A 21,046-nucleotide genomic window follows, 5' to 3' on the forward strand; every position below is an offset into this window, starting at 1 on the left:
ATACTTCCTAGCTGTGTGAACCTAGACAAGTCACTTAATCTCCATTGCCTAGACTTTATCACTATTCTGCCTTGAAATTAATACACAATATTGATTCTAAAATGGAAGTTGAGGATTTAAAAAAAAATCTGACCATGTGATGGCCCAGCTCAATAAATTAGAATAGTTTCTAATACTTTAAGAAAAAAACAAGTTCTTCTGCTTAACTTTTAAAGTCTTGGACACCATGGCTTCAGTTTTCCTTTCCAGTCTCTTTGGACAATACACATCTTGTGATGTTCTGTAATCCAGAGCATTTTCTCTGGCCATCTCTCATGCCTGGAGTGTTCTTCCTCCTCAACTCTGCCTACTCATCTCCCTGACTTTCTTTAAGTCCCAATTAAAATCCTATCATTTATGGGAAGCCTTTTTCAGCTCCTCTTAATTCTAGTGCCTTCTTTCTTCATTATTTCCTATTGATCCTGCATATAGCATGCTTTGTATATATCTGTTTGCATATTGCCTTCCTGGATAGATTGTAAGCTGCTTAAGGGCAGAATCTGTCTTCTGTTTCTTTTTGTATCCCCAGCACTTAGCATAGAGCCTGGAACATATTAGGTGCTTAATAAATGATTGATTGATTGATTGATACATTCAAACTGACCTTCTCACTGTTCTTCACAGATGACATTCCATCAACTATCTCCATACTTTTGCAATGGGTATCCTACATACCTGAAATATATTCTCTCCTTATCTCCACTTCATAGAGTCCCTCTTTCCTTTGAGACCAACTGAAGTGCCATCCTCTTTGTTAAACCTTTCCTGATCCCTACTATCTCCCAATTTACTTTGTTAGCATAATTTTATAAATACTTGCATTTATTCACTTCACATCTATGCTATATATCTTTATATGTTTACATGTAGTCCCTCTGTTCAGCATGTAAATTCCTTACAAGTAGAGATTGTTACCATCTTTGTAATTGTATTACGAGTCCTTAAGACAACAGCAGGCTCATAGTGCATACTTAATAAATGTTTATTGATTTATTAAAAGTAAGAGGACAGTAAGAATGGTGCCAAAAATAAAGAAAAGGGAGAAAAAATCCAAATAGAAATACATAGGTGACAGCAGAAGACAATTCAAGCAGGATAACTGATAACACTCTGTCAAGTTTAATATAAAAATTTTAAAACATATTGTATACAATGGATTCATGGTTTCATACAAGATCTTTTTTCTGGTCTTCTTTTGTGTATGGAAATATTCATGTTTCTTTATGATTTTCTAGTTGATATTTTAAGTGTTATTGGAATAGGTAGATCAAAAGAAGGCTCTGGTAAACCATTTGATCCCTGAGCCTTCCACCTTCCCTGCCATCTTGCCTCCTTTTCCCACACATACAGACCAAATGTATTTTGTGACTCTGGATTATGTACCTCTGAGGTCCAATCTGGGAAAGGAATAAACTCTCTACTTAGATACAAACCATGGAGACAAAAATGGTTTGAGGTACTTTATTATGCTAAGCCTCTTAGGCAAATAGCTATTAAATATATAAAACTGTTAAATGCATACAAATCCCTTGTACCAAATGATAAACAATGAGGCAAGGCTGATGAGGCATTTGTTCAACAATTTAATCTATGCAATTTGCATAATTTCATCAGACAGAAGGGGCTGACACAAATCTGCTTGCTTTTCAGCATGACATGAGATGATTGGAGCTTTACCAGAGAAACAACCAAAGATTAGGTTTTGTGCAAACTCCAATCAATTGCCAAGGCATAAAATAAAAGGGAGGAAGAGGCAAATGAAGACCTCTAAGTTCAAAAGTTTATATCAAGGAGGACCCTAGAAAATTCTCCTGAAAAAATAAAGCATAACTAGAAACATTTGTCAATTTGTAATATATTTTTCCCCATAGCTGTGTAATCCTTATCCAAAATCATCCTACACAGAGTTATCTGTCAATCCCCAAGGACTCCATGACTTTGCTCCATGACTCTTCTTCCATTATCTTCTCTCTTTCCAGTTATTTCATAGTTTCTGATCTCATCCCCCATAGCTATTTCCAGGGACTTCTCTACTATACAATGAATTGGGGGCACCAGTGCCCCTAGCCCCCAACTCAGCAGCGCCTAGGGATGAAGAGTAGATAATACGATGGAGGCCTTTTCCAGACAGTGCCTAAAAATCACAGGTATTCATAGCTATGTATTTAGCTCATCCTTTCACTCACTTTCCATTAAAAAATGATCAGAGAATGTTAGAGTTGAATTCATCCTAATGTAGAAAGACCCTCTAAGAGATATATTCTGGGGGGGGGGAACACAACAAAACACTGAATCCCATTCTGGGGTTCTTGCAAAGATTCCAGAACTGAGGAGAAGCATTGGTAACCTGAACTGAGAAAAGGAGCAAGACAGTAGTTCTCCATTTAGATAGAACCAAGCTTCTTATCTTTTTAGGAATACTAGATCCATTCAAAAATGAACCCTAACTTATACAAAAATATTTATAGCAGCTCTTTTTGTGGCAGCAAAGAATTGGAGATTGACAGGATGTCCATCAATTGGGGAATGTCTAAACAAATTGTGGTACATGTTGGTAATGGAATATTATTGGACTATAAGAAATTATAAGCAAGATGATTTCAGAAAAAGCTAGGAAGATCTGCAAGAACTGATGCAGAGCAAAATAAGCAGAACTGGGTGAACATCGTACACAGTAACAGCAATATTGTATGATGATTATCTGTGAAAACCTGGCTATTTTTCAGCAACGCAATGATCTGGGACAATACTGAAAGACACGATGGGAAATGTTATCCACCTCCAGAGAAAGAACTGTCTTTCACATCAGTGTATCTTTCGTTTTATTTTGGGGTTTTGGTTATGTATGAGTGTACTTTTACAACAATGACAAATACGAAAGTGTGCTTTGCATGACAATAAAACTAATTTTAAAAATTTAATGAATTCTAGTATCAAAAGTTTCTGACCAACTAACTCCATGCCTCATTCCTGTACTTTTTTTTTTTATTTAGAATATTTTTCGGGGCAGCTGGGTAGCTCATTGGATTGAAAGCCAGGTCAAGAGATGGGAGGTCCTGGGTTCAAATCTGGACTCAGACACTTCCCAACTGTGTGACCCTGGACAAGTCACTTGACCCCCATTGCCTAGCCCTTACCACTCTTCTGCCTTAGAACCAATACATAGTATTGATTCTAAGACAGAAGGTAAGGGTTTAAAAAAAAAAAGAATATTTTTCCATGGTTACATGATTCAGGATTTTCCCCACCCCTCTTCCCTGCCCCCTCCCTGAACTGACAAGCAATTCCATTAGGTTATACATGTATCATTATTCAAAACCTATGTCCATATAATTCATATTTGCAATAGAGTGATCTTTTAAAGGGAAAACCCCAATCATATCCCCATAAAACCATGTGATCAATCGTATATTTTTCTTCTGCTTTTCTACTCCCACAGTTCTTTCTCTAGATGTGGATAGCTTCTTTCTCATAAATTCTTCAGTGTGGTCCTGCATCACTGCATTGCTACTAGGAGAAAAGTCTATTACATTTGATTGTGCTGCAATGTTTCAGTTTGTACAATGTTTTCCTGGTTCTGTTCATTTTGTTCTGCATTAATTCCTAGAGATCTTCCCAGTTCACATAGAAATCCTCCAATTCATCATTCCTTTCAGCACAATAATATTCCATCACCATCAGATACCACAAATTTTCTCTAATCAGAAGGGATTTAGAACACTTTTTCATGTGGTTATTGATCATTTTGATTTCTTCATCTGAGAACTGTCTATTCATATCCCTTGACCATTTGTCAATTGGGGAATGGTTTGATTTTTTGTAAATTTTACTTACTTACTTACTTACTTATATATTGGGGAAATTTAAACTTTTGTCAGAGAGTTTTGTTATAAAATTTTTTTCCCAGTTTGTTGCTTTTCTTCTAATTTTGGTTGCATTGGTTTTGTTTGTACAAAACCATTTTAAATTAAATGTAATCAAAATCATTCATTTTACATTTTGTAATGTTCTCTATCTCTTGCTTGGTCTTAAATTCCTTCCTTTCCCACAGATCTGACAGGTATACTATTCTATGTTCACCTAATTTATTTACTACCAGAGACCAGAACTCCCCTATATCACTGGCTGCCCCTAAAAATAAAAAAGAAGACTGTCATTAGGACACTAATGCATTGTTGGTGGAGGGATGAACTAATCCAACCATTCTGGAAGGCAATTGGAAATTGGAAAGAATTGGAACTTGTGGGGATGTTCATCAATTGGGAAATAGCTGACTGAATTGTGGTACATGTTGGTCATGGGCTATAAGAAAAGATAAGCAAGATGGTTTCAGAAAAAGCTGGAAAGATCTGCAGGAACTTATTGCAGAGTGAAGTAAGCACAACTGGGAGAACATTGCATAATAACAGCAATATTGGACTATGATAATCTGTGAAAACTTAACTACTCTCAGCAATGTGCTAATCTGGGACAATCCTGAAAGACTAATAATGGGGAATCCTATCTACCTCCAGAGAAAGAACTGTTGGAGTTGTCTTTCACATCAGTACCTTCATGGTTTTATTCTGGGGTTCTGGTTATGTATGAGTTTGCTTTTATAACAATAAGAAATATGTATATTTTACTTGACAATAAAAGTAAATTTTAAGAAAATAAAAGAAAGAAGAATGTCTCGGTAAGGAATTTTAGGCAGGTGGTGAAGAGCTGGCCTAAAGGGCAGTTTTCTTCTTCACTGGTATCCCAGTAAAAATATTGCCTTTGTCTCAGCTCTATTTTTCTGTTTTCACAGTCTCATGTAAATGCAAATTGTGAAGCTTCCAGTGTGTCCTCCTTGGAGAACATAAAGGTAAGAAGGTGTCTCACTACAGTGATCAAATCCCAAAGGACCTACAATAACTCACAGGATACATTTAGACTCTCGGGCTCCCCAGTATCATTTAGCACTGCTTTAACATACTTCCTGAAACCACTCTTCACTCCCACATGTACATAAACTAATGGAATTGGAATATATGGTCCAATGTTGTACTAGCTGCTGCTGCCTGGTCTTTCTTCAAGAATTTGCTGCGGCTGAATATCAAAAGGAGAAACCCAAGAAGAATCAGTTGATCTGTAGACAGAAGAAACTTTAGAGATAAAATAAGTCAGCTCCTTTAACTTATGAATAAGAGACCAACATGCTTGAGAATAAGCAAAGAAAACAGACTTTTTGATTATCCTTTCTCAGAAGGTACCCCAGTTGTTCAGGGTCTGCCAAGTCGTTCAGACTGGCATTTTGTTTACTCCCCTAATGCAAATAATGAGACCCAGAATACAAATTATGAGCTATAACGCCACAATATACAAATTAGGATTTACAGAAGCACAAGTGATATTCACTCTGCCAATGTATGTATACCTGTGTTTGGAAGCTTAGCATGGCATAATAAGAGTGGACATGGTGTCAAAGACCTAGGTTCAAATCTTGATGCAAATATTCCCTAAGACAATCCCGAGGGACTTAGGAGAAAGAAGGCTATCCACATCGAGAGAAAGAACTGTAAGAGTAGAAATGCAGAAGAAAACATATGATTCATCACTTGTTTATATGGGTACATGATTTGAGATTTGGGTTTTAAAATATTGCTATTGCAAAAATGAATAATATGGAAATAGGTATCAAGTGATAACATTTGTATTACCCAGTGGGATTGCTTGTGGGTTCCAAAAGGGGGTAGGGAAGAGGGGAAAGAAAGAAAATGAATCATGGAAATATGGAAAAATATATTTTAATAAATGAAATTTTAAAAATAAAGGTTAAAAAAGGGAATAAACTCTGATCTCTAATCACAATGAGGGCCCATAATGGAGATGAATTCTGACTCAAAAAAAAAATACTCCCTATGTACTTAGTCATAGTGAAGTCTTTTTACCTCTGGTAGTCTTAGTTGCTTCATCTGTAAAATAGAGATAGTCAAATCTGCACTGCCTGCCTTGCAGAATTGTTGTGAGAAGTTTTGCAAATCTTTCAGCACTATATAAATAAGTGAGTTGTTATAATTATTATTACTCTTGACAGGCAGTCACAAAAAAAAACCTCAAGACTTCCAACCCCAAAGTAGGTCACTGATTCATCATGTCTGCACTCTGTCCTCTAGTAGGTAGCCAGTGACAAGATGACAAGATTCTACGGTTCTTTGATTTATGATGTTGGAGCCTCCTTTCCATAATGTAGTTGCCTAAATGAGCTCTCCTACATGGAAAAGCAGGTTTAGAAAACTATTCTGTCTGCATTTTTTCCTCTCGGGAAATAAAGAAACAGGGAAAAGTATGTTTCTCCCTTTCAGAAATTCTCCAAGGAGAAAATGGGAAATAAAGGGACATTTCAAATATCATAATCCAGGAAGAGAAATATTGAAGTGATCATATCTAAGATAAGCAGTCCACTTCTGGAAGTCTTACTAGAGTTTTAAAATAATCTGCAAAATGGATACTTCTACCTACAGAGGACAGTGTAGTTCATAATAAGGGCATTGCTTTTATTTATTTATTCTATGGTAAGGTCTATCCCCTTTCAAACATACACACTTTGATTGTTAAAAGGAGTTTTTTAAGAAAAGGCATTTGTATGGGAAAACTGACAAAAAATAACATGAGAAAAAACAACTTCTCAGATAAAATGTTAAAAGAGAGACAGACCTTTCCAAGGACTATATAGGGTACTTTGCTTTGGATAAATTTGTTGAAAGGATCTGTTTAAAGACAGAGCTTATAACCTAGGTTATGACCACAGAGCATCATGGTTCATAAAGTCTAACTATTTTTAAAAGTTCTAACAAAAATTATACATCAAAAAAACTGCGTGAAAACTTTGGGAGAATTATTTAAGACAAACAAAAAAGTAGAATTGTTGAGTTTCACATCCTAAGCTAGAGATGCTTCACTGCTTATGAAGAGACCCTGATTTGCGGCATTAAAAGTCAGAAAAGAAACTAAATATGAAGAAGCCAGTAGAAGAAGAGTAGAAAAGAAAAAGGCCAAACCTATGAGGAGTTCAGGATACAGGTTCAAGGCACAGGGAGGAAAACCTGCTTATGAGAAAGCAGAATACAGTGAATTGTCAGGGCTAAATTAGCAGATAGAGCTGACTAAAGCCTGACTGGCTCTTGAAGAGTAGACCCCTTTGTGAGTTCCAGCTGAAGAGAGCCTAGAACAGATCTGAGGAACTTGGCAGTTCTCTATTTTAAGGGAACTACTACCACTGAATAACAATTTGAAAATCTCATTAGTAAAATATTTATTGTTCACCTCCTGAAAGAGTGTAACACTTTCTCAGAATTCTGCCAAAGGTGGCTATGTGCTACAAAGAATTTATATTTGCTTTGACAGCCCAAGAGTATCAGAGAAGCAGCTTTGTGCAAAAAAGAGAGTTATGGGGGACAGCTGGGTGGCTCAGTGGATTGAGAGCCAGGCCAAGAGATGGGAGGTCCTGGGTTCAAATTTGACCTCAGATACTTCCTACCTGTGTGTCCCTGGGCAAGTCACTTAACTCCTATTGCCTAGCCCTTACCACTCTTCTGCCTTGGAACCAAAATGCACAGTACTGATTCCAAGATGGTGGAAGGTAAGGGAGAGAGAGAAAGAGAGAGAGAGAGAGAGAGAGAGAGAGAGAGAGAGAGAGAGAGAGAGAGAGAGAGAGAGAGAGAGAGAGAGAGTGGCAATTGATAGTATCAACTATCACCTAAAGGTGAACTTGCTTTCCAGGGTTGTAAGTTGTCCTCAGACACGAGTTTCCCTATTCCTATGCCTCACTGATAGGTTTTGGTAAATCTATTCCCACTATCTCAAAGAGATACCATGGGTATTGGTGGTTGAGTGTGACCCAAATTTATAGGTGAATTGTATTTTTATTATTGCTGTTGTTGCCATACAATTAAGTAGATGTTGTATTTATTTCTACTCTTTACCTTACTATTAAGAAAATGTTTTGTGTTTATGACTGATTTTGTATGAATGAGAAGGAAACCAATGGGAGCTCAGTAATGAGTAATGTAATAAGCACAATAAGTAATGAGTAATATAAAAGCAATAACTATAGTAATGAGTATATAATGTATATCAACCATGCCAAGGTTGCCCCTAAAAATCTGACAGAGTTTGAACCAAGTGTCCATGACATAGTGGCTGCTTCTATGGGGACATGACCCTGACCTACCAAACTGGGTAGGTAGGATGAATCAAACAGCCCCTATCCAGGGAAATAAAGAGATGGAAGATATCTGGGAAGTGAGTGCCCGCCTGAGCTACATTAACTTAAAATAAAATATAGTTCTTGTTTTCCTTGTCTAGTAACACTTGGCACCATTTCCCAGTGGCAATAGATGTATAGAAAACATAAATGGACCAAAAAACTCATTTAAAACTTAAGGATTTTTTTAAATTACAAAATCTTGACCAGTTCTCACAAGTGAAAACAGTTAGAAATTGTAAATGATTTATAAACCTGATAATATGGGGTGGGGGGGAGGAATGCCAACTTCCATGATAGGATGTAAGATGAACGCTCTGATAGATTTACAAATCCCACCACTGGATTTATTACTGATTGTACCTTTGGAAGGTCTTCCTTCCACCTCCTCTTTCTAGTGGGTGGAATAAATGTAGCATAATCTGATTGGTTAGTAAAATTAAAAACAGCAGAGGCAAATAGACTGAAAACAAACCTATGATCCAAAAATGTATTGGCTCTATCTCAGCCTAGGAACTTTTAGAAGTTTATCATCTGAGAAAATGTACTTCTCTCCCTTTTTTCTGGAGGTGGAAGATTATAGATATGAAATACTATATATATGATCAGGCTACTAATGTATTGATTTAGTTTTCTGAACTGCCTTGTTCTTTATCTTTTGATTCTTTTCATAAAAGCTAACTTAATGGTCAGGAGAAAAGGAAGGGATATATTTGGAAATTGAGGTGTTATAAAAACAAGTTATCAATAAAAACATTAAAATCTTTGAAATTATCATTAGTAAAATATTTATTATTCACCTACTGAGACCAGAACAATAAATTAGCAACAAGGAGATACTAATGTAGCCCCTATCTTTCGAGGGCTAACATGCTAATTATAGATAGGATTTATACATAAAAATAAAAATAAAAACTGCCATATGCCACATGACAAATAAGTAGTAAGGACAAAAATTATTGATCACTTTAACTAGTAAAAGAGTCAAGAGTCTTGACTCCAAGTTACCATTATTTCCCCTGTAATATAATGCCTGGTCTCTCTCTTTAAGGCGTATTGATAAAATAAAAGAAATTTAAAGTTGGAAGACACCTAAGAATTCATCTGTTTCCTATAATATTGATCCCTTGGATTATCTCTAGCATCATTTGCTTCTTCTGGACTAAATTATATTATGATCTCCTTGGTCTTCCCATCTGCAGACTGTCCTTTCTCCAATCCATCCTTTACAGCACTCTATAGCCCAAGTAATTTTCCAAATGCACTATAATCATCATGCCAGTCTTCTACTCACAAATATTCAATGGTTCTCCATTACCAATGGAACAAAGTATTAACCAGCATTTCAAGGCCCTCTGAAATCTGACATCTTACTTTTCCTGGCTTCTCTCATTCTACTCCCCATTATATACTCAAACTTCTAGCTACTTTCTGTCTCCTTTGGGTCTCATGACATCCTCCATACATGGAATGGCTTCTCCTGATTCACAATCCTATATGCATCTATGGAAAGCCCTCCTTTCTTTCAGTGTCTTTCCAATGTCACCTCAAACTGGATGTCCCTCAGACACCTTAAATTCAACATATCCAACATGGAACTCATTATCATCCTCTCCAGAGAAGGCCATCTAATAAACTGCCCTATTACTATCAAGGGTACTATCATCCTGTCAGCTGTCCAAGCTCACAATTTAAGCATCATACTCTATTCCTTAATCTCTCTACCACCACCTCATAACTAATCTATTGCCAACTCCTATCAGTTTTACCTTTGTAACATCTTTCTCATACCACCCACTTCCCTACTCTGACACTGCCATCCCCTTGGCGCAAGTCCTCATAACTTCCCACCTTGACTATGGCAATAGCCTATTTATCAATTACCTTGCTTCAAGTCTCTCCCCATTCCAATCCATCCTCCAATCATCTGTCCATTGAGCTTTCTAAAGAACAGATTTACTTGATAAACGCCAATAGCTCATTATCACTTCCAGGATCAAATATAAGTACTCTGTTCTCTCCCTCCTTGTCTTTCCTCCTGATTTTCCTGGCTCCCTTTAAGTCCTAACTAAAATCTCACCTCCTGCAAAAAGCCTTTTCTGATCCCCCTTCATACTAGAGCTTTCCCTCTATTGATTATCTCCCATTTTCCCTTTAGGTGGCCCATCTATACAAAGTTGTCTGCATGTTGTCTCCTCCATTAGATGGTGGGCTTCTTAAAAGCAAAGGCCATCCTTTGCCTTTCTTTGTATCCCCAGTACTTAATGTCATGGCTGGCACATGCAGGGTATGCTTGAAAAATAAAAACATCTCTAGGGGGCAGTTGGGCGGCTCAGTGAACTGAAAGCCAGACTCAGAGATGGGAGGTTCTGGATTCAAATTTGACCTCAGATACTTCCTGCCTGTGTGATCCTGGGCAAGTCACTTGACCCTCATTGCCTAGTCCTTACCACCCATCTACCTTAGAACCAATACACAGTATTAATTCTAAGACAGAAGGTAAGGCTTTTAAAAAAGAAATCTCTATAGCCTACCTAATGAGTGGTCATTCTGCCTTTTTTTTAACCTTTTACCTTCCATCTTAGAATCAATACTGCAGGAGAGCAGTAAGGGCTAGCCACTTAATTAAGTGACTTGCCCAGACACAGCTAGGAAGGGTCTGAAGTCAGATTTGAACCATCAGACCTCCCTGGCTCTCAATTCACTGAGCTACCTAGCTGCTCCCATCATTCAGCCTTTTATGGAAGACCTCCAAAGAGGAGGCTCCATTACCAGTCCATTCCAGTTTGGGTAGCACTAATTGTCTGGAATTTTTTCCTGCCTTCAAGCCTAAATTTGCCTCTGCCCTCTTCAGCCAGAGGTCATTTGATTCCCTGGTAAAATTCGCTTTCCAATGTACCAGAGCTGTATTGAGATCTGCTGGCATGGGAAGAAAGGAGTGCAAAACGAAAAAGGAAAGTGATGCAAGAGCCCAAGAAAAACAGAGAGGGAGCATAGGAGCATGGGGTGGGGGAGAGGAGAGGAGTGGACTGACGAAGAGGTGCCCATTTTTAAGAGCACCATGATTGTCATTGGCACCCATGGCATAGCTACAGTGAACTTCAAGTGTAGCCTTGAATGGGAAAAGAGATTTTAAAGGGGGGAGGAGGGGAGCTGGATGGAAGAGGAGCCTGGATAAGTGGGAAAGGACGACTCATATCTCTGTAATAGTTGTGGGTGTTTATGGGATGAGGACAAGAAGCCTGGATATTTTTAAAACCAAGCAATAGAGCCAATTCTGAGTCATTGCCCAGCCTAGACCTTGTGTCCATAAGCAAGGGAGGGAAAAGTCTGTGTAAATACCACTTAAGTAACCAGGTCTAGGGAAGGGGAGGAGAAAATAAGAAGAGTGACCCTCTTCTATAAAGAGCTGCCCAGAACAAGAATCTTGTAACCATGGGAAAAGATTCTAAATTAAATTTTTGTTTAAAAAGCTGCCCAATTTTTACTTTAAACAAGAAATAATTTTGCCTTATCTGGTTTGGGGGTTGTTTTGTTTTGTAAACTCTTGGGGCCCCAGAATTGAAATGGACACCAATCTCTTCCCTCAGCAGCTTTCAGTGGCCATTGATGAGCTCATTAGCTCAGCTGGTTAGAGCATTCTGCTTAATGTGCCACCAGGGTTCGCTCTCTATACAAGCCATTTCACTAAGGTTCTTCAATTTTAGAGCTGAAAAGGATAAGCTAATCCAGTACTCTTACTTTACAGCTAGGTGGCAAAGTAGAGTCAAGAAGACCTAGGCTTAAAGCCAATCACTGATAACTTACTAGTTGGGTGATCCTGGGCAAGTCAGGAAGCTTTTGTGCCCCAGTTTACTCATCTGTAAAATGGGAATAATAATGCCACCCTAGAATCCAAGGTTGTTGTAAGGCAAAATTGGTAAAATTTTGGTAAAGCATTCGGCGAACTTAAAAGTGCTACACAGACGCTAGCTATTGCTATTGTTATTGTTACTACTGTTATTATTAGTACAGATAAGAAAGCTGAGGCTCAGGATAGGAAGTTAACTTATCCAAGATTATATAAGTAGTAATTGGTATAAGTAAGACTTGAACCCAAATTGAGTATATTTCACATACACAAACTGAACCCTTCACCCAAACTAGCCATCTTGCAAATGTGATCTCCATCAGAAGGAAAACAAGCTGTTTTGTTTTGTCTGAAAAGCAGAACGTGGAGGTAGATTGGGAGCACAGGGCATAGAGCAACAGGCCTGGAGTCAGGAGGACCTGGGTTCAAATCTAGCCTCAGATAATTCCTAGCTGTGTGACCCTGGGCAAGTCACTTAACCCCAATTGCCTAGCCCTTACTGTTTTTCTGTCTTAGATACAAAGAAGATAAGGACTTAAAGAAAAAAAAAGCTGAACATAACAAATCCCTTGGGCTAATGAATATACAACTCAAAATCTTACTGAATAAACTGAATTTGAAGTCATTGAACCTAGGATTGAAATCCCAGCTGGTACTACCTTTTGGTTTTGGACAAGTCACTTTGCTCCTCTCAGTCCCTCATCTATAAAATGGCAGGATTGGACTAGAGGGCTTCTTGAGTCTATCCCAAACCTAAATCCTGAGACTCCAAAGCTTTAAGTAGCTTTTCTAAAGACTAAATTCTGGTGGCCCCTTTAGCACAATGCTCTAGAGTCAACTGAGCTCATTTCCATAAATTAAAGACTGATGGGAAGGGTGAAAATAAGCCTTATTAAATGCCTACTTTGATTGAGTCACTGTGTACTAAGTGCTATACAAATATCACATTTAACGTTCCCATCAACCCTAGCAAATAACTGCTATTATTATACTGGTAATATTTAACATATTTAACAAATAAATAAATTTAACCGTTAAAGAAACTGAGGCAAGCAAGATGAAGCGACTTCTCTAGGGTTACACAACTAGGAAGTGTCTGGGGTGATACCTAGATTGTATCCTGGATGTTATGATCTGTCATCTGAATATATAACCTCATTTTCTGTAAGAAAAAGAACCGGGGGGGGGGGGGGCAGCTGAGAGACTTAGTGGATAGAAAGGCAGTCCTGGAGATGGGAAATCCTAGGTTCAAATCTGGCCTCAGACACTTCCCAGCTATGTGGCCCTGAGCAAGTCACTTAACCCCCATTGCCTAGCCCTTACCATTCTTCTGCCTTGGAACTAATACTTCCTATCATTCTGAAACCTAAGGTAGGGGTTGGTTTGTTTTGTTTTGTTTTGTTTTTAAAGAAAAAGAAAAAAGAAACTGACCACTTACTTTTATCCAGACTCAGAGAAATGTAATAGGATTAATAATCAATCAACTGTTTTGCATAATTTAAAGATGGTCTTGCCTAGAGGCAGAAGACAGGGGAATGACTCAAATAACTTCCATTTCTAAGAGTCGACAAATCTCTTTGCCTCCGTCCCTGGCAAGGCAATAGGAACAGTCCTTCTGAATAAAACAAAAAAGAACAGTAAAATCACAAACATCTGAGAAACATTAGCCCTTCCCATCTTAGAGCCTCTCTAGGGGCCCTCATTAAAGAAAAGCTTTACTTGTATATGTGCACTTATATTTTCTAAGAGCCCATTAACCATTTGAGTTACCATCCTGCAGTGCTCACTGTTTCCTACTTCCCTGGAAAGTTTCAGCTTTATTAAGCTCCCTTTGTGAGCTGAAGGGTTTCATGAGTCAAAACCATCAACACTTGGCTGGGGAACTAGGAATCTTCACCTTCTTCCCCTCCCTCACCTCCCAAATGACCCTGAAAGAGGTGTCAGAGATCAAAGGGACTCCTGGCAATATGCCTGGCCTCCTCTTCTCAATTTCTCCAACTCCTCTGTTGATGGAAATTCACACCTGCATGGAGCTAAGGTGCCGGGCTTCCACCAGCTTGAGGAGAAGCCCAAGGTGTTGATAATCAGGCTACCCAGAGAGGCATTACCTGTGGAGGTTGGTGTGTTTGAACTTTCAAAAGGTGGGTAGCTCCATAAGATACCACTGGGAAGTGAGAAGTTAAAAGACCCAGAGGCTTCCTCCTCAGAAGAAACATTTTGGTTGTATTTGCATTCAAGGGGGATCCTTTTTCACAGGTCTTTTTACTTAACCTTTCATCTATCCTCCAAACTGTGGGCCTCAAGGACCATTAGAGAGAGGCCTCACAAAGCTTCCGGGTGAACTTCAGTCTTCCTCGTGGCTCTTCTCATTATTTGCAGCTCCATTTCTAGCACCAGGAAGCCGAAAGAAGTGATAGAGAAACGAACATTCTAGAGGTGATGCTTTGATTACATGTTGCAAATCATTAAAAACATTGTTTTATCTGAAATTTTTCTAAACATCGCCAACACCAGGAGCATTCCAAAATATTTAAGTAATACCCAAGCCATTTGCCGGGACAAATCACAGGCTTGGAGTTACAAGGGTTCTTAGAGACCATCTAGTCAGAACCCTTTGATTCGATCAATAAGAAATGGAATCACAAAAATAAAAAAATTTAAATTTAAAAAAATTTTAAAAATTAAAAAAAAAAATGAAATGGAATCACAGAAGGGCTGTGCTTGCCCAGATATCCCACATGTAATCAACAGAGCTATCATTCGAACCCAAGGTCTCCAACTCTAAATTCAGCATCACACTGTCTCTTCTCCATACAGTCATCTGCAATATCTCACTTACTTAGATGCTGCCTTTGGGGAAATGTTAATAATAGATGGAGAGGAAGAAAGGAGGGAATGTCAAGTGCCTTATTCAGAGACAGGAGAGGACCAAGAGGAGAGGGAGTAGATAGATGTGGTGACCACAGAATAATTAACAAGGGAAAAAAGGGAGAGGAGAGTCAGGCTTGTGAAAGACTGGTTTAATAGCCCTGAATATCTACAACTACAGTATTATATTCAATTCTCAATCCTTTTTCTCTCTTATAAACAAGGTTTTATATATAATATTAACAATAACAATCATTATTTCCACAGCATCTTCCAGTTAAAGTCCATCTCCCCCTTTATCTATGTTGTTATTATTATAATCAGCATGACAAAACTCACTTTAAGAGGGAGTATGGAACAGTGGAGAAAAGATGGGCTTGGAATCACAAGAGCTGAATTCAAATCCTGTCTCACACTGCTTATGTGACCTAGGGCAAATCATCTAATGTTCTAGGGCCATTTGTAAAAGGTGGGAGTTGGACCAGCAGGCAGTTAGGATCCTCTTCTAGATCTGATCCTTTCTTCTGGGAAGTTCCCATGCAAAACACAGCCTGCATACTCTCTTGGACCAATCCTACATGAGTTCCACATCAGCTCCTTCCTACCTCTTGGAAGATGACAGGGTGAGTCCACTCTAATATCCCAGACCTGGATAGCTCAACAGAGACTGGCAACCAACAAGCCAGCTTCGAGGGGGACTTGTGACATGGACGCACACCTGGCTCTCTAGGAACTAAAACAAGACCACTACCTCATTTTGTGTTACCCACCAAGCAGCTGTCAGGCAGTGGAGGCAGCTTTTGGTCCCAATGTTGAGCCAGATTCAAACAGGTGGTCTATACAGGTGAAAAGCTCCATATCCAGTTACCAGTTCCCAGAGCTATCTAATTCCCCCTTTACTCCTTTTGGGAAGAAGCTTATGATGAATAGAAACCTTAAGCATGTGACTTCTTCCTTCTTCCTTTTCTCTCGTTTTATTCCTCAACCAACCAGAAGAATCCAAGCAGAGAGATTTGTTTTCTTTGGTACTTAACCCTAAACAGACAGATTCAGAGGAGACAGACAGGATGACGATTCTTACTGAGGAAGATGTTCTCCTACGGTCACCCTGACAGGAGGTGGCTTCCTTGGGAAATTTGGCTCACTCCCCATGCTCTTTGGTCCATTAGATCTAAAGGGTAAGCATGAATCATCATGATTTCTATTCAATTCAGTAAAGATTTATTAAGTGCCTACTGTGTGCCAGGCACTGTGTGTTAAGTGCTGGTTTCTAAGCATTTCGAAGTTGTATAATAGCTATTGAACAATGTTATATGATCCCATGGTCCAAACTTCCTCCTACTGAAAGTGTCCTATGACACCTCTTTGTTTTAAAAATTGAAATGAGTCAAAGTTCATTTTCTTTTGGTCTTTTTTTTTTTAGTATTTGAGGGGGAAAGACACTTAAATTAATTAGAATCACTCAGTGTCAAAATCAGGACTAGGAAACAATATTCTAGAGGAGTTTGGCCCAGAAAACTTCTTAGCCTCTGTCACCCATAATAATGCTTACCAGAGAAGAAGAAAAAGGACAATACGAGCTTTTAAAGCTTCCCTACATGCCCTGGGGTTCCTTTACTTCCCTTTCCACTCTACTGGTCATTCCAAAGCTAAAATTAAAGACACTCAGGGGAGAAAAAAGCCAATTATTGATTCGATGTACCTGAATTCAACAAGTGTTATTTCAGTGTGCTAGGTACTATGCTAGGAATCTTGGAGAAGACAAAGTGAAGCACCTAGGGGGCCCCCAAATTGCCAGAGAAAGTTCTCCCAGGCAAGGCTACCATGGGATCAAAGTATTCTGTCTATAACCATTCAAAACTGTGGCTCTCAAGTCATCCTGTAGCTCCTTTTTTTAAACACTTACCTTCCTCTTCAAATCAATACTGTGTATTGCTTCCAAAGCAAAAGAGTGGTAAGGGCTAGGCAATGGGGGTTAAGTGACTTGCCCAGGGCCATACAGCTAGGAAGTGTCTGAGACCAGATTTGAACCTAGGACCTCCAGGCTGTAAGCCTGGCTCTCAATCAGTGAATTCACTGAGCCACTCAGTTGTCCCCTATATCACTTTTTGAATATTCCAAACTGTATGTCTAATAGGCTTTGTAAATTCAGCATGACAACATAAGGTATTGTCTCCTCTCCTTCATCCTTTAAAATAAAAAAGCTCAGCTGATCCATCTATTTGTACTAATTATTATCCTATATTTCTCCTTTTTTGTGACTGAATTCCTTGAAAAAGCAATCTATAAGTAGGACCTCCACTTCCTCTCTAAATTCTCTTCCAAACTCTTCTCTTCTAAACTCTTTGTAGTCTGACTTCTTACTTCAGGATTCAAATTAAACTGCCCTCTGCAACTAAAGAGGAAAAAAGCCTATGGAAAAAAATAAATTAAAAATCCCCAATTAAACACCACATTGGAAATCCTAAAAATCAAAGGTAAGGTTAATTAAATTGAAAGTAAGAAAACCATTGAACTAATAAATAAGACAAGGAGTTGGTTTTATAAAATAAACAATAGATAAACCATTGATTAACTTGATAAAATAAAAGAAAGAAAAATAAATTACCAGTATAAAAAATGAAAAAGGCAAAATCACAACAAATAAAGAAGAAAATAAAGCAATTATTAAAAATTATTTTGTTCAACTATATGCCAACAAATCTGACAATCTAAGTGAAATAGATGACTACTTAACAAAAATATAAACTATCCAGATTAATAAAATAGAAAATAGAAAACTTAATACCATCACAAAAAAAGGAAATTGAACAAACTATCAAAAAACTCCCTAAGAAAAAGGCTCCAGAGCAAGATGGATTCGCAAGTAAATTCTACCAGACAACTAACTTCAATGCTAGATAAACTATTTAGAAAAATAGGGAAGAAGGGGTCCTTTCAAACTCCTTTTATGACACAAATATGGTTCATATCCCTAAACCATGAAGAATTAAAACAATGAAAGAAATCTATAGACCAATATCGCTAATGAACACTGATGAAACTATTTTAAATAAAATACTAGCAGAGAGGTTACAGCTAAAAAGGATTTTTTTAAATGGAACTGCCCTAAAGGAATGACAGAATATAGAAGAAAACAAAGGTCAAAAATCTCAAGTTCTTCCTCCTTCCCATTTTTGGAAGGACCAAGTACTGAATCTTAAATATCCAGTCCATATGGGCAGAAATGCTTAGGTTTGCAGTACATAGTATATCTTCCAGTGTAGAGCAATGATGAGCATAAGCAAAACCAGGAAAATCAGGGCCATAGCATAGATGACAACAATTCCACCGTATCCATCAATTTTTAGTGTCCTCTGCAGTAAGGTATCCATTTCTTGGCCACTTCTATGCCACCCTGACTATTTCTACCTTGAATTTAAGGACCCACACCTGTGATCCTGAGTACCTCCTGGAAAGATCCACCTTATCTTGCTGGGTCATGTGGCTCCCATGATACTTACTGGCCATCTCTATGCCACACTGACCTTCACCTTCTTTCCAACTCAAGGTCTACAAATAGTAACCAAATCAATATTACCATTCCTGGTAAGGACATGGCAATCAATTGTCTTATGACTGCAGGTAGCATTCACTCTAACTTCCCTTTCCAAAATACCTCCCCTTGCCACCACCCCTCTATATGTCTTGTCTTCCCCTATTCAGATATAAAGTCCTTGAAGACAAGAACTATCAGACTTGTATTGATATCCCCTTCTTTGCCAAGACCTAGTGATGCCATGAGCACTATGATTGCCTCCTTATACCATGGCCTATGGGGGTAGCTGCTCCCCTATCCTGGGCCATAACCTGCTTAGGTTTCTCCTCCCATCAGTCATAATAATCTCTGATGCAGAAAATTCCTTCTGCCAATAATTAGCTCTGAGTCCCAAAAGCTCTTGACATCTTGAATTCATAAAACTGCTGCCAAAGTTAGGAGTGTCCTGCTCAGGAGAGCTAACCAATTTGTACTAGAGGAAAAAAGATATAAAGCAAAATTTGGCCAAGGTTCCCCCTAGACCAGTACACCTACTCTACTTGCTACACATGAGCAGTCAGTGTTTCTGCAAGATGGAGTAAGGTATCTGGGGTCTGTGCTAAGCCCACTCCACAGAGGACCTTTCTCACCCACCACTAAATGGAAGTCCCAATGAAAAAGAGAATTGCAGAGCACAGGGACAAGAATAGAAGCTGTTTCTCCTGTTAAATTTATATGGTACCTCCCTTCCCTTCCCCAACCCATCCTGATTGAATCAACTGGGCTATATGTGGCACATTTATCCAATATCCCCAATTCCAGAAAAGTCTCTGGGCTTCTGAGGACAATCAAAGATTTTCTTTACAAGTGCCTCCCCCAGTGCCTTTCACCAGAGTCCCAACAAAGTGGCAGTGTTCCAATGGCTCCCAACTGTCATATAAAAAGTCCCAAACAGCTCATTCAGCATAGTTCTTAGACAATCCTAAGATTACAGTCAATAAGGTTGTCCAAGAGATCACTGTCCCCCCACAAAAAAAAGCAAAAGTTACACAAATTCAACAAAAGACAACTTATAACATTTATTATCTTCAGGGCACAGTTCTTAGAGACACAGAATACATTCACATCTCTCTGTAGTTGCTGAGTGACCATTTACCCTCTAATTCTCCCAGGGCAATGAGGGACACCTCCCTGTAGACAGCCAATAAAAAAAAAAGCAACACAGGGACCAAGAGGCCATGAGGCTTCTGTATCATCCCTCCACATTGCCCTTTCTCCACTTCAAAAGAACCATTCAAATCCAGTCCTTCCAATTAATGCCAAAATGTTGTATAGTCCGGTACTAAATCCAGCAAGCTAGCCTAGTGTTTCATGTTTGAGATTGGAACAGAATGAGATAGTCAGGCCACCTAACAGATAACCAAAAGAAATTTACTTAGCCAGAGCTGAAAAAGAGATTGAGCAAGAATTGAGCAAGAGTAAGGTAAATGCACCTTCTCTGCCTCTTAACTTGCCACAGAGGCACAACTAGTATCAAGCCTAAGAGAGGAACTCCTGATTCTTTGTCCATTCCTTTTTGTATTTGAGTCACTAGAAAACCCATCCAGTGGTTCAAGTCGGGACAAGTTAAGTCTCAAAGATGATTTTAATACATTTGAAAGAAAAGCTAGACCAACCTGCTTGGGGTAGGGTCTTGAGAAAAACTAATCAAAGTTAATTAGAGGCAAAAGCTAGTTAGAGGCAGTTAAGTGTTGGTCCTGGAATCAAGAAGACCTAAGCTCAAATCCAGCCTTGGAAACTTACTGGCTGTGTGATCTTGGGCAAGTAACTTACTGAGTTTTTGCCTCAGTTTCCTCAACTGCAAAATGCAGATAATAATTGCATCTACCAGGGGCAACTGGGTGGTTCAGCGAATTGAGGGCCAGGTCTAGAGACAGGGAGGTCCAGGATCCAAATACAGCCTCAGACACTCACTAGTTTTGGACCCTGGGCATGTCATTTAACCTCCATAGCTTAGCCCTTACCACTCTTCTCCCTTGCAATCAATATACAGTATTGATTCTATGACAGAAGGTAAGGGTTTAAAAAATAATAATAGCCTCTACCTCTCAGAGTTATTGTGGGGATCAAATGAGATAATATTCATAAAGAGCCTGTCAGATTGTGAGTGCTATGCAAAAACTAACCATGTGTCGATAGTAAGATGTCTCCAGGGAATGAAAATTGAGTCCCAAGAGTTATTCTCTCAGTTTTGATTTGTATCCCTTCTCCTTCATTATAGATCTGCTTTTACCCCCAGTGATCAAAGTAAGGCTCACTCAAGCAAAGGAAATTAATTCACTGTAACTGGAGCATTGGAAGGATACAAACATGGCGCTTGTTCTTTCTCTCTCTCTCTCTCTCTCTCTCTCTCTCTCTCTCTATATATATATATATATATATATATATATATATATATATATATATATCTGATCTCTCTCTCTCCCACCCACCCCACCACCTAGAGTAGAGAGGAGGGGAAGGAAGAACCAGCCATAGTCAAGAC

Source organism: Monodelphis domestica, chromosome 2, assembly GCF_027887165.1.
Source record: "Monodelphis domestica isolate mMonDom1 chromosome 2, mMonDom1.pri, whole genome shotgun sequence".
Taxonomy (NCBI): domain Eukaryota; kingdom Metazoa; phylum Chordata; class Mammalia; order Didelphimorphia; family Didelphidae; genus Monodelphis; species Monodelphis domestica.